This window comes from Microcaecilia unicolor, chromosome 4 (genome assembly GCF_901765095.1).
Source record: "Microcaecilia unicolor chromosome 4, aMicUni1.1, whole genome shotgun sequence".
Taxonomy (NCBI): Eukaryota; Metazoa; Chordata; class Amphibia; order Gymnophiona; family Siphonopidae; genus Microcaecilia; species Microcaecilia unicolor.
In genome coordinates, this window is record NC_044034.1 from 263881505 (window position 1) to 263893916 (window position 12412).

The 12412-nt window shown below is 52.3% G+C and overlaps 1 protein-coding gene across 4 annotated transcripts in view; it reads left to right on the plus strand.

Moving 5' to 3' along the window:
* Positions 1-12412, plus strand: part of CHAMP1 (chromosome alignment maintaining phosphoprotein 1) — a 36357-nt gene that overhangs the window by 19875 nt on the left and 4070 nt on the right. The gene's annotated exons all lie outside the window — the stretch shown is intronic.

A 12412-nucleotide genomic window follows, 5' to 3' on the forward strand; every position in this document is an offset into this window, starting at 1 on the left:
AGCAGATTGCATCAATTCCTATTACTCAAGAGCAGGTCTGCCTTTCTGCAGGATCAGTCACAGCACACTACCTGATAGAAAAAGCAGCCTTCATCGGTCACCTTCCTTGTCATCAACAGCAGATGAATCCATTAACTAATGGGTTGAATCCGCCTATCAGTAGGTGGAGATAGAGAACACTGAAAGCACATGGTGTTCCTGGACGCCTAGCCCCCACTGCCTTCAGTATATCTCTATCTCTCAGCAGGTGTAGATTTCGCTTTCTCAGCTCCTGGATTTATGCCTGGGGTGGCTCCTGTGCTTTGCCAGTAGAGCAGGGGGGTGTTGTGGCTGGTGGTGCCCACTTTAAAGACATACTTGGTTTTCCCTGACCCTGCCTTACCCCATTCCCCCTCCCGGAGTTCCTCTGTGGCTGCCTGCCTCTAACTTTCCTCACAGTTAAAAAAAAAAAAAAAAAAAATCTGAGGCTTTCACAAGAGCTCCTGGTTCGGTGCAGCTTGACCGAAGCTCGTTTGACTCGGTCTCCTGAGGTGAGAGTGGTGCCCAGCTCCTCCGGGGAGGTTCCCTCTGACAGCGCTCTGTGCGGGGTACGTTTTGGCGCGAAGACGTCATTTTGTTTTCTGTATTTGATGGCTGCTGAAGGGGTTAAGCGCTGCTCCCACTGTGGGAAACGCAGATCAGCAGCGGGGCTTTGCAGCACATGCTGCCTAGATGCTAATGCTGGCACAAACATGGCGGGCGGTGACTTGACCCTCACGGTTGCGGAGGGGTCTGAGTGCAGGGGGTTGCCTCGTTTCGAGGTTTCTAGAGGAGCTATTGCCTCCGCTTCCCCCAATGTGGGGCCGCATGTACAGGGTGAGTTTTTCTCCCCGGAATTCGTGCTGCTGATGCATAAGGCTTTTATGATAAAAAGTGCACTGCCTGAGGCTCCTGACAATTCCTTTCGGACTGGGTTGCCTCCAGTTCTTGATAGCCAAGCGTCTGCTGGAGACTTTATTTCTTCCCCCGAGCTTTTGGCTGATGCTAAGCTTAGACGAGTGAATACCCCGTCTGAGGGGGGACTCTTCACTCTGTTCTTCCCCGAAGTCTAGTTTCGGGGAGTCTGAGGGGTCTGGCAGGCCCTCACGGAGTGATGATCCAGACGAGGGTGGCTGCTTGCCACAGGAGTTGGATTGACCCTATAGCGGTTCGGATTTTCCACCGCGACGAGCTGCCAGCTCTCATTTCTGATGCCTTACAGGCCCTTTGTATTGAAGATCCTGATGAAGGCGCTGCCTCTTCTTTAATCCTAGGATGGCTAGTATTAAGAAGCCTTCTCGGGCTTTTCCCATGCATGCTTCCATCCAAGAGCTTATTTCAGCTCAATGGTCTGACCCCGATGATCCCTTGAAGGTGGCCAGGGCTATGTGTCATCTTTACCTTCTGAGTGAAAGTCAGTTGGCCCTCTCTGGGAATCCTAAAGTGGATGCGTTAGTCACGGCTGTGACTAAAAAGACTACTCTCCCGGTGAAGGGAGGGGTCGCTTTGAAAGATATGCAGGACCGGCGGCTGGAATTCACGCTTTAGAGGCCCTTTGAAATCTCGGGCCTTTCCTTACGGGCCACTATTTGCAGTTCCAATGCAGCCCGGGCCTGCCTTTCCTGGTTGCAGCAGGTGGTTGAGCAGCCCGCTGATGGAGCGGGTTCCCTCGCTGAGGTCGGCCCGCGTATGTAGTCTGCACTGTCTTTTTTTTGGCTGATGCTCTTTATGATCTGGTCAGAGCTACCCGCCGCCTTCTTTGGCTCCAGCATTGGGCGGCTGACATGGCCTCTAAACAAAGGCTGTTGAGGTTACCCTTTCAGGGCCTTCTTTTATTTGGGGAGGATTTGGAGAAGATTGTTAAGGACGTAGGGGACTTGCTCATCAGAGCGGTTTCGGCAGACGAAAGCCGACTTGCCACAGCCAGAGTTGTTACAGTTCTTCAGACTCTGGGCTGGGTAGTCAATATGCCCAAAAGTCATCTGAACCCCTCTCAGTCTCTCGACTGGGGGTCCAGTTCGACATGGCTTCAGGGTTCGATTTTCTTCCCGACAACAGTCGTCTCAAGCTTCAGAATCGGGGTCCGCCTGCGGATGTCTCACCCTCGAGCCTTGGGACTTTGTTCAGCTCCTGGGTTCGATGACGGCCACCATAGAGGTGGTTCCCTGGGCAAGGGCTCACATGAGGCCGCTGCATCTTGCTCTGCTTCAGCAATGGTCTCCGATTTCCCAGGAATACCAACGCATTCTAAGGTGGCTTCCTGCGGCCCAGCGCAGTATGGATTGGTGGCTTTCCGACAGCATGCTGCGGCAGGGGATGCCACTGGCTCTTCCATTTTGGTGTCTGGTGATAACTGATGCCAGCCTTTCGGGCTGGGGAGCTCATTGCCGGGGACGCTATACTCAGGGACTGTGGTCCACCGCGGAAGTGGGATGGTCCATCAATCACTTGGAACTGAGAGCAATATTCCAGGCTCTTCTGGCCTGCCACAGGATGCTGAAGGGTCTTCCTGTCCGAGTTCTGTCAGACAACACGACAGCAGTGGCCTACATCAATCGTCAGGGCGGCACTCAGTGCAGGGCCCTGGCTGCGGAGGCGTCTCAGATCTGCGACTGGGCCGAGCACCACCTAGAGCTGCTGTCCGCGGTTGGAAGAAGTTTTTCTTCAGATTTGTGCCAAATGGGGGACTCCAGACTTGGACCTCATGGCGTCAAGCGTAAACGCCAAAGTCCCTTGCTTTTTCAGCAGAAGGAGAGATCTTCGCTCGGCGGGTTGAATGCCCTGGCTCAACCTTAGCCCTCGGGCCTCCTGTATATGTTCCCTCCTTGGCCCTTGATAGGGCGAGTGATTCGCCTGCACCGAGGTTTGGTGATTCTCATCGCCACGGATTGGCCAAGGTGTCCGTGGTATGCGGATCTCCGGCGGATGCTGGTGGACGCGCCTCTTCCTTTGCCTCGGGTTCCGAACTTGTTAGTTAAGGGTCCGTTGACTACAGAAGATCCTTGCCGCTTTGGTCTTACGGCCTGGCTCTTCAGAGGGCACAATTGAGGGACAAGGGCTATTCTAATAAGGTTATTGCCACGCTCTTGCGGACTCGCATGTGGTCTACCTCTGCAACTTATGCTCAGATCTGGCACACGTTTGAGGCGTGGTGTACTCCAAAGGCTATGTCGCCGACTCTGGTGACAGTCTCGCTTTTGCTGGACTTTTTGCAGGACGGGCTACAAAAGGGCCTGGCCTACAATTCCCTTTGAGTTCAAGTGGCAGCGTTGACCTGCTTCCGTGGGAAAGTCTCCGGCTTGTCCCTTGCTGCTCATCCGGATATTGTCCGATTTCTCAGAGGGGCGCTTCGTCTCCATCCTCCTTTGCGGTCGCCCTTTACGGCTTGGAACCTGGGGCTCGTGTTGAAGGCGCTACAGCGATCTCCATTTGAGCCTCTTAAACGGGCTTCTGAGAAGGATGTGACTCTCAAGACAGTTTTTTTTTTTAGTGGCAATGACATCGGCAAGGAGAGTGTCTGAGCTTCAGACTGTTTCCTGTCGGGATCCGGGGTAACTGTTCGTACGGTGCCTTCCTTTCTGCCTAAGGTGGTTTCAGCTTTTCACCTGAACCAGCCCATTTTTCTTCCTTCCTTTTGTAAGGAGGAGTTTCCGGACTCCTTTGGGCAGTTGTGCCTTTTGGATGTCCGCAGGTATCTGTGGCAGTATCTGCAGATGTCAAATGAGTTTAGGAATTCTGATAATTTATTTGTTCGTTTGGCAGGTCCCTGACGGGGGTTTCCGGTGTCTAAAGCCACTATAGCCCACTGGCTTAAGGAACTCATTTTTTCTGCTTATCTGCTTTCAGGGTGGTCGCCGCCTGAAGCATTTAAAGCGCACTCTACGAGGGCATGTCCTCTTCGTGGGTAGAAACGGGTGTCTTTTCTCTTCAAGAGATCTGTCGTGCGGCTACCTAGGCTTCTCAGATCTCTTTCGTGCGGCATTACAGGCTGGATGTGGCAGCGTGGCACATTCATTTGCTGTTGATGACAAGGAAGGGAAAATTAGGTTCTTACCGTGATGATTTTCTTTCCTTTAGTCACAGCAGATGAATCCATGATACCTCCCTGTCTGACTTTAGTTTTTGTACAGATGTTGCATACAGACATGGTGTCTCATCAGGAGTACTTGAAGACAAGCTATCAGAGTTACTACATGCTGTTTTTATTGCAGGAGGTTGATAACGTCCCTCCTTTGTTTGGTTATTGCTCCGGTTCAGGGGCGTTTGTTCTCTGTGAGGAAAGTTTATGTTATTTTGCCTTTCTTATTCACTCTGCTTTGGAAATTTCATATAGTGAAGGCAGTGGGGGCTGGACGTCCAGGAACACCATATGCTTTCAGTGTTCTCTATCTCCACCTGCTGATAGGCGGATACAACCCTATCAGTTAATGGATTCATCTGCTGTGACTAAAGAAAAGAAAATTATCAAGGTAAGAATCTAATTTTCCCTTATATCCACCTCTGTTGCAGAAATTTGTAGAGCAGCTACTTGATCTTTAGGTCATACATTTAACAGGCATTATTCCTTAAATGCTTTCTGATATTTCAAGCTTACCTGGTTAATTTATTTGATCATTTATTGGCGGGAAAGGGATCTTAATGATTGGTATGAGCCGCCAGCCTCTGTCTGCTTGATTTCCAAGTCTGTGGCTCTCTATGACAATTTTCTGGGAAGGGCTGGATTTTGTGGTCCTCACCAGCTACTTGGCTGATGTCCCATTGCGTGAGATAATAGCATCATGGATTACTGGGTGCCCGTCCCCACTTTTCCATTGTTCCTTCTCTTCTTGGAAGGTTCCTTTAAATATTTTGGGGTTATCATTGATTACCATCCTTCCTCACATCCCATATATCCTCTGTTGTTAAGACCTGCTTTCACAGCCTTTGGCAGTTATGCTCCCTTCGCCTCTATCTTGATGACACTGCCCAGCATACTTGATTTATGCCTTCATCACCACCACATCTATGCAGGTGCATGTTCCTCAGAGATCAAACATCTTCAATCAGTTTAGAACACTGCTATCCATCTTCTTTGCCATGTATGGAAATTTAATCATGTCACCCTGTTATTTTTCCAACACTACTGGCTCCCCATACATTTTTATATTCACTATAAGATCTTATTCCATATCATCATGCTGATCAATCCATAGACTGGTGGGTTGTGTCCATCTACCAGCAGGTGGAGATAGAGAGCAATCCTTTTGCCTCTCTATATGTGGTCATGTGCTGCTGGAAACTCCTCAGTATGTTCTCTTATCTCAGCAGGTGGTGGTCACACACAGCAGCAGCTCTGGCTAGGTCTCCAAGCCTAATTTTAGGTTTTGTTGAGTACCTGGGCTTGAGGGCTCTTCTTGAGCAAGTGCAAACCTGGTGGTGCCAGGTCCCTCCTTTTCTCCCCCCTCCCGCTGGCTCCGTTAAAAAAAAAAAAAAAATTTTGGACGTCTTTAAGGGCGTTTATTTCAACGTTTATTTCAACGTTTATTGCAGCTGCTCACTGGGACACCAGTTCGTTACAGCTCGGAGCGAGAAGCAGGTAATTTTACCTTTTTATAGCGGGCAGGGGGTTCCCCGTTCGGTCTCCACGTGGCTTATGGCGTCGGAGGGCGAGGGCGCGAGGATTCGCTCCCCGGACCGCGTGGGTGCGTCTAGCGGGGATGCGGGGATTTCAAAACCTGAATTGCCTTTGTTAAGCATCAGTTTGGAGGCCGGTCAGTGTCCCGGTTCTTCCTCCGGTGCGGCGGTTTTTCCCGCCATAAGCGCCCATCCCCCGCTGCTCGCCCACTCCATGTTGGCCGGCCACTCTGCTCGGACGGCTTCTTCTTGGGCCACCCTCGAGCTGGGAGACGTTAATACTATGGTCGCCCTTGATTCGGGCGACGGTAAGAAAGCGGCCAAAGTTAAGCGCCGTTCTTCCCGCGCGGCTCCTTCTCGGAGTTTCGCGCTGGACGCCATTTTGGATGCGCAGCACGTTTCTCCCCCGCTCTTGCGAGCGCCGGTTGAGGGTGCGGCTAGGGCCGTGGCCCAAGCTGCAGAAGTGCACTGTTCGGGGGGATTCTCCCCTGAGTTCATTTTGCTGCTGCATCAGGCTTTTCTTATGCAAAACGCTGCCCCTGCCCCCCTGTCTGATAAAGGGGTTGAGGCCTTCGGAAGCTAATGCCCTCGGGTGGATTTCCAGGCTCTAGAGGACTCTGTCTCCTCTGATGTAGATGAGGGCAGCGTATCTGAGTTCTCCCAACGGTCCTTTGGGGATTCCTTGGAGGAGACGGATTCCCGCTCGGATGGAGCGGATGACCCCTCTGCAGCGCGGATCTTTCGCTCAGAGGATTTGCCCAACCTGCTAGTGCAGGCCATGAGCATTTTGAAGATTTCCTCTCCGGAGGACGTCTCTCCCTCAGCCTCTGTTGGCTGCGCCATTATGCTGGGGACGAAGCGCCCGCCTAGAACCTTCCACGTGCATGAGGCCATGCGCACCTTGATTTCGGCTCAATGGGATGTCCCAGAAGCGAGCCTCAAAGTGGCTAGGGCTATGTCCCGCCTCTATCCTTTTCCTGAAGGTGAACGGGAGGCCTTTCTTTGGCCTACCGTGGATTCTTTAATCACTGCGGTGACTAAGAAAACGGCGTTGCCGGTGGAAGGTGGCACGGCCCTAGAGGACGCCCAAGACAGAAGATTGGAGGCGGCCTTAAGGTCGTCCTTCGAGGCGGCTGCTTTAAGTTTGCAGGCCTCAGTTTGTGGCTCCTATGTGGCCAGGGCGTGCCTGACGATTGTGCAGCGGGCTTCCCCCTCGGATCCTTCCTTGAGGGCTGATTGGCCGGCACTGGAATCGGGCTTGGCTTATTTGGCAGACTTGCTGTATGATGTCTTGAGAGCCTCAGCTAAAGGTATGGCTCAGACAGTCTCTGCGCGGTGGTGGCTTTGGCTGAAGCATTGGTCTGCGGACCACGCCTCTAAGTCTCGCCTGGCTAAGTTGCCTTTTAAAGGCAAGCTGCTTTTTGGGGTCGAGCTGGACAAAATTGTGACCGATCTTGGCACGTCTAAGGGCAAGAGGTTACCAGAGGTCAGGGCTCGGGCCAGTGCTCGCCCCGGTAACTCCAAAGGACGGTTTCAGGAAGCCCGTCGGTATCGCCCGGGCAAGTCGGGCTCCTCTGCCCCCTCTTCCTTCAAGAGGAACTTCTCCCCCAAGCAGCATTCCTTCCGCAGAGACCGCCGTCCCGGAGGTGCTTCCTCCGGTCCTCCCCCAGGGTCTCGTACCCAATGACGGGGCCCTGGTCCATGGCCCAGTGCAGATTGGAGGACGCCTGTCCTCGTTTCTGGGCGAGTGGACCAGGGTAACTTCAGACGCTTGGGTGCTGGAAGTCATCAGAGACGGCTACAAGCTAGAGTTCTGCCGACCCTTAAGAGACGGGTTTGTACACTCTCCCTGCAAGTCTCCGGTCAAAGCTGTGGCAGTGCAGCAGACTTTGGACAATCTGATCCGCCTGGGTGCGGTCGTTCCGGTGCCAGAAGATCAGCTCGGCAAGGGACGTTACTCCATTTACTTTGTGGTACCAAAGAAAGGAGGTTCTGTACGGCCTATTCTCGACCTCAAAGGGGTCAATCGGGCCTTGAAAGTTCGGCACTTCCGAATGGAGACTCTCCGCTCTGTTATAGCGGCAGTGAAGGCAGGGGAGTTCCTGGCATCCTTGGACATCAAGGAAGCTTACCTGCATATTCCCATCTGGCCTCCTCATCAACGCTTTCTGCGTTTTGCAGTCCTGGGCCGACACTTCCAGTTCAGAGCCCTCCCGTTCGGGTTGGCTACTGCTCCGCGGACCTTCTCCAAAGTAATGGTGGTCATCGCGGCCTTCCTACGAAAGGAAGGAGTACAAGTCCATCCTTATCTGGACAACTAGTTGATCCGAGTCCCCTCTTATGCAGAGTGCGGCAGAGCTGTAGACAGGGTGATTGCTCTTCTGAGCTCCCTGGGGTGGATCATCAACTGGGAGAAAAGCCAGCTGCGCCCGACTCAGTCCCTGGAATATCTGGGAGTTCGTTTCGACACCCAAGTGGGCAGAGTGTTCCTGCCGGACAATCGAATTGTCAAGCTTCAGGCTCAGGTGGACCAGTTCCTAGTAGCCTCTCCTCTTCGGGCTTGGGACTATGTGCAGCTGTTGGGCTCTATGACGGCCACGATGGAAGTAGTGCCCTGGGCCAGGGCTCATATGAGACCACTACAACTCTCTCTGCTGCAGCGCTGGACTCCAGTGTCGGAGGATTACGCTGTGCGCCTTCCATTGGACCTAGCGGTGCGCAAGGCGCTGAGCTGGTGGCTGAGGACAGACAAGTTGTTCGCAGGGATGCCTCTTTTGACCCCGGAGTGGGTTGTCGTCACGACGGACACCTCTTTGACGGGCTGGGGAGCCCATTGCTTGGGAAGGACAGCGCAGGGGCTCTGGTCTCCTGCAGAGGCAAAGTGGTCTATCAACCTCCTGGAACTCGGAGCCATTCGGTTGGCGCTTTTGGAGTTTCTCCCGGTACTGGCGTTGAAGCCAGTATGGGTCCTGTCGGACAATGCCACGGCTGTGGCCTATGTCAATCGCCAGGGAGGTACCAAGAGCGCCCCTCTAGCCAAGGAGGCCATGAATCTATGCCAGTGGGTGGAAGCGAACCTGGAACAGCTGTCGGCGGCCCACATTGCTGGAGTCATGAATGTCAAGGCGGACTTTCTCAGTCAAAAAAAAACAAAAGTGGAAAAACACAACTTCAAGAGATCAATCCGAGACAAGGGGTGAGATGCTCCAGGAAAGCTTTATTAGGGACCCTACACGGTCCGTGTTTCGGCTTTTAAAAAAGCCTTCATCAGGGGTCGATCAGTGGATGTACAAAATATATACTGATTGACAATGGAGCACATGAAATGTCGTCTCTGGATAGAATAAAGTGTACTACCTCGTACCAACCCGTGTAGGGTCCCTAATAAAGCTTTCCTGGAGCATCTCACCCCTTGTCTCGGATTGATCTCTTGAAGTTGTGTTTTTCCACTTTTTTCTTTTTTGTTGAACTTTTGTGGAAACTTCGAACCCCTTTTGTTTCTGCGGTTGTTGGACTTTCTCAGTCGCCATACCTTGGATCCCGGAGAGTGGCAGCTATCGGATCAGGCGTTCTTGGACATCACGAAGCGCTGGGGCTAGCCGAGTCTAGATCTGATGGCGTCATCGGCCAATTGCCAAGTGCCGCGCTTTTTCAGCAGAGGACGGGACCCTCGATCTCTGAGAGTAGATGCTCTTCTCCAACAGTGGCCGACACAGGAGCTTCTCTATGTGTTCCCGCCCTGGCCCATGCTGGGCAGGGTGCTAGACCGGGTGGCAAAGCATCCGGGCCAGGTAATCCTGGTGGGTCCGGACTGGCCCAGACGTCCCTGGTATGCGGACTTGATCAGGCTCTCAGTGGACGGACCTCTGCGACTGCCAGCGGAGCAGGGCCTGTTGCATCAGGGTCCCATGGTGATTGAGGATCCCTCCCCCTTTGGTCTTATGGCCTGGCTATTGAGCGGCAGCGTCTGAGGAAGAAAGGCTTCTCAGACAAGGTCATCGCCACTATGCTGAGAGCGAGGAAGCGCTCTACTTCTACTGCTTATGCCAGGGTTTGGCGTACTTTTGCATCGTGGTGTGAGGCAGGCTCACTTTCTCCCTTCACTGCTCCAATTTCTTCAGTGTTGGCGTTCCTGCAAGAAGATCTGGAGAAAGGCCTGTCGCTCAGTTCCCTTAAAGTCCAGGTAGCGGCTCTGGCTTGCTTCAGGGGCCGCCTGAAGGGTGCTTCCCTGGCTTCGCAGCCAGATGTGGTGCGCTTTCTCAAGGGAGTTAATCACCTGCGCCCTCCTCTGCACTCAGTGGTACCTGCGTGGAATCTTAATCTAGTGCTAAGAGCCTTGCAGAAGCCGCCTTTTGAACCCTTGTCGAGGGCATCTCTGAAAGACCTGACGTTGAAAGCAGTCTTTTTGGTGGCTATCACTTCAGCCAGAAGAGTTTCCGAGCTCCAGGCGCTATCATGTCGAGAGCCCTTTCTGCAGTTCACTGATGCAGGAGTGTCTATTCACACAGTGCCTTCCTTCCTGCCCAAGATTGTTTCTCGCTTCCATGTGAATCAGCAGCTCTGTCTCCCATCCTTTCGTAGGGAGGACTACCCAGAGGAGTACTCTGCTCTCAAATATCTAGATGTGAGACGAGTCATCATCAGATACTTGGAAGTGACCAATGATTTCCGGAAGTCGGATCATTTGTTTGTCCTGTTTGCAGGTCCTCGTAAGGGTCTGCAGGCTGCTAAGCCTATAGTGGCAAGATGGGTCAAGGAAGCCATTGCAGCAGCTTATGTGGCCGCGGGGAAGGTGCCGCCTATCCGGCTGAAGGCTCACTCCACTAGAGCTCAGGCGGCCTCGATGGCGGAGGCCGGGTCCGTCTCCTTGGAAGAGATTTGCAAGGCGGCAACTTGGGCATCGGCTCATACCTTCTCCAGGCATTACCGCTTGACTGTGGCTGCTCGGGCGGAGGCCCGGTTTGGAGCTTCAGTGTTGTGGTCAGGGATTTCTATGTCCCGCCCTGGGTGAGTACTGCTTCGGTACATCCCACCAGTGTATGGATTGATCAGCATGATGATATGGAATGAAAAATTATGTATCATACCTGATAATTTTCTTTCCATTAATCATAGCTGATCAATCCATAGCCCCTCCCAGATATCTGTACTGTTTTTATTCTGGTTGCATTTCAGGTTCAAGTTTAGTCTTCAGTTCCTGTTCAGGAGGACTTCGTGTTCAAGTTTTTTCAATTGGATTCTTCAGGAGTTGAGACGATTTTGTGTTACAGTGAGCTGCTGCATTCCTCTCCCCTCCGTTTTACGGGGCTGGATTGAGACATAAATTCTGCCGGCGCTCCCTCCCGCTTCGTGCGGCTGTAGGGCAGCTTTGTACCCCTCCCGCTTCGGTGGTGTTAGGGTCAGTCAGCTCCTCCCGCGGTTGCAGTTGCAGGATAAGCCAGATCCCCCCGCATCGGCGGGTGTGGTGTCCCTCCCCCGCTCCGCGGGGATGAGCTGGGCGGATTCCCCTCCCCCACTTGTGTGGGGATGAGCTGGGTTAATTCCCCTCCCCCGTTTCGGCGGTGGTGAGCTGGGCAGAGTGTCCCTTTGTGGGTGTAATTCTCTAAGTGCTGAGTCCTGCGGATGGAGCTTTGATATCGACATACTGAGGAGTTTCCGGCAGCACATGACCACATATAGAGAGGCAAAAGGATTGCTCTCTATCTCCACCTGCTGGTAGATGGACACAACCCACCAGTCTATGGATTGATCAGCTATGATTAATGGAAAGAAAATTATCAGGTATGATACATAATTTTACCTTGCCCTGGCTTATAAGTTTCTCTTGAGTGGCACCTCCCATTACCTGTGTTGTGCGGCCCTCTTCCATAATCCAGTGCATTGGCTATGCGCTTTGCATGATTTTCATCTCATGCTCCCAGCTGTATCTTGCGCACACGTCGAGTCAACCGGGCAATGTGCCTATCTTTTCATGGTACCTTTTCTGTAAAATACACTTTCCTTTCCTTTGAGATCTGAGACCGCACCTGGAGTATTGTGTTCAGTACTGGTCTCCGTATCTCAAAAAAGATATAGTAGAATTGGAAAAGGTACAGCGAAGGGCGACGAAAATGATAGTGGGGATGGGACGACTTTCCTATGAAGAGAGGCTGAGAAGGCTAGGGCTTTTCAGCTTGGAGAAGAGACGGCTGAGGGGAGATATGATAGAAGTGTATAAAATAATGAGTGGAATGGATCGGGTGGATGTGAAGCGACTGTTCACGCTATCCAAAAATACTAGGACTAGAGGGCATGAGTTGAAGCTACAGTGTGGTAAATTTAAAACGAATCGGAGAAATTAGACGTGTAATTAGACTCTGGAATTCATTGCCGGAGAACGTGGTACGGGCGGTTAGCTTGACGGAGTTTAAAAAGGGGTTAGATAGATTCCTAAAGGACAAGTCCATAGACCGCTATTAAATGGACTGGAAAAATTCCTCATTTTTAGGTATAACTTGTCTGGAATGTTTTTACGTTTGGGGAGCGTGCCAGGTGCCCTTGACCTGGATTGGCCACTGTCGGTGACAGGATGCTGGGCTAGATGGACCTTTGGTCTTTCCCAGTATGGCACTACTTATGTACTTATGTAAATTTAGAGCAGTACTCAAATTGCATTGTTTTGCCTGCTTTTCCTGGATCTCAGACCTAGTTGGGGGAAGGGGGGGTTCACCTGCCTAGCATATTTTGTCCTGCCTTTGTGCTCGGTCCGCCTCCATCTTGACCTTTTCTTCCTTTACTTTCA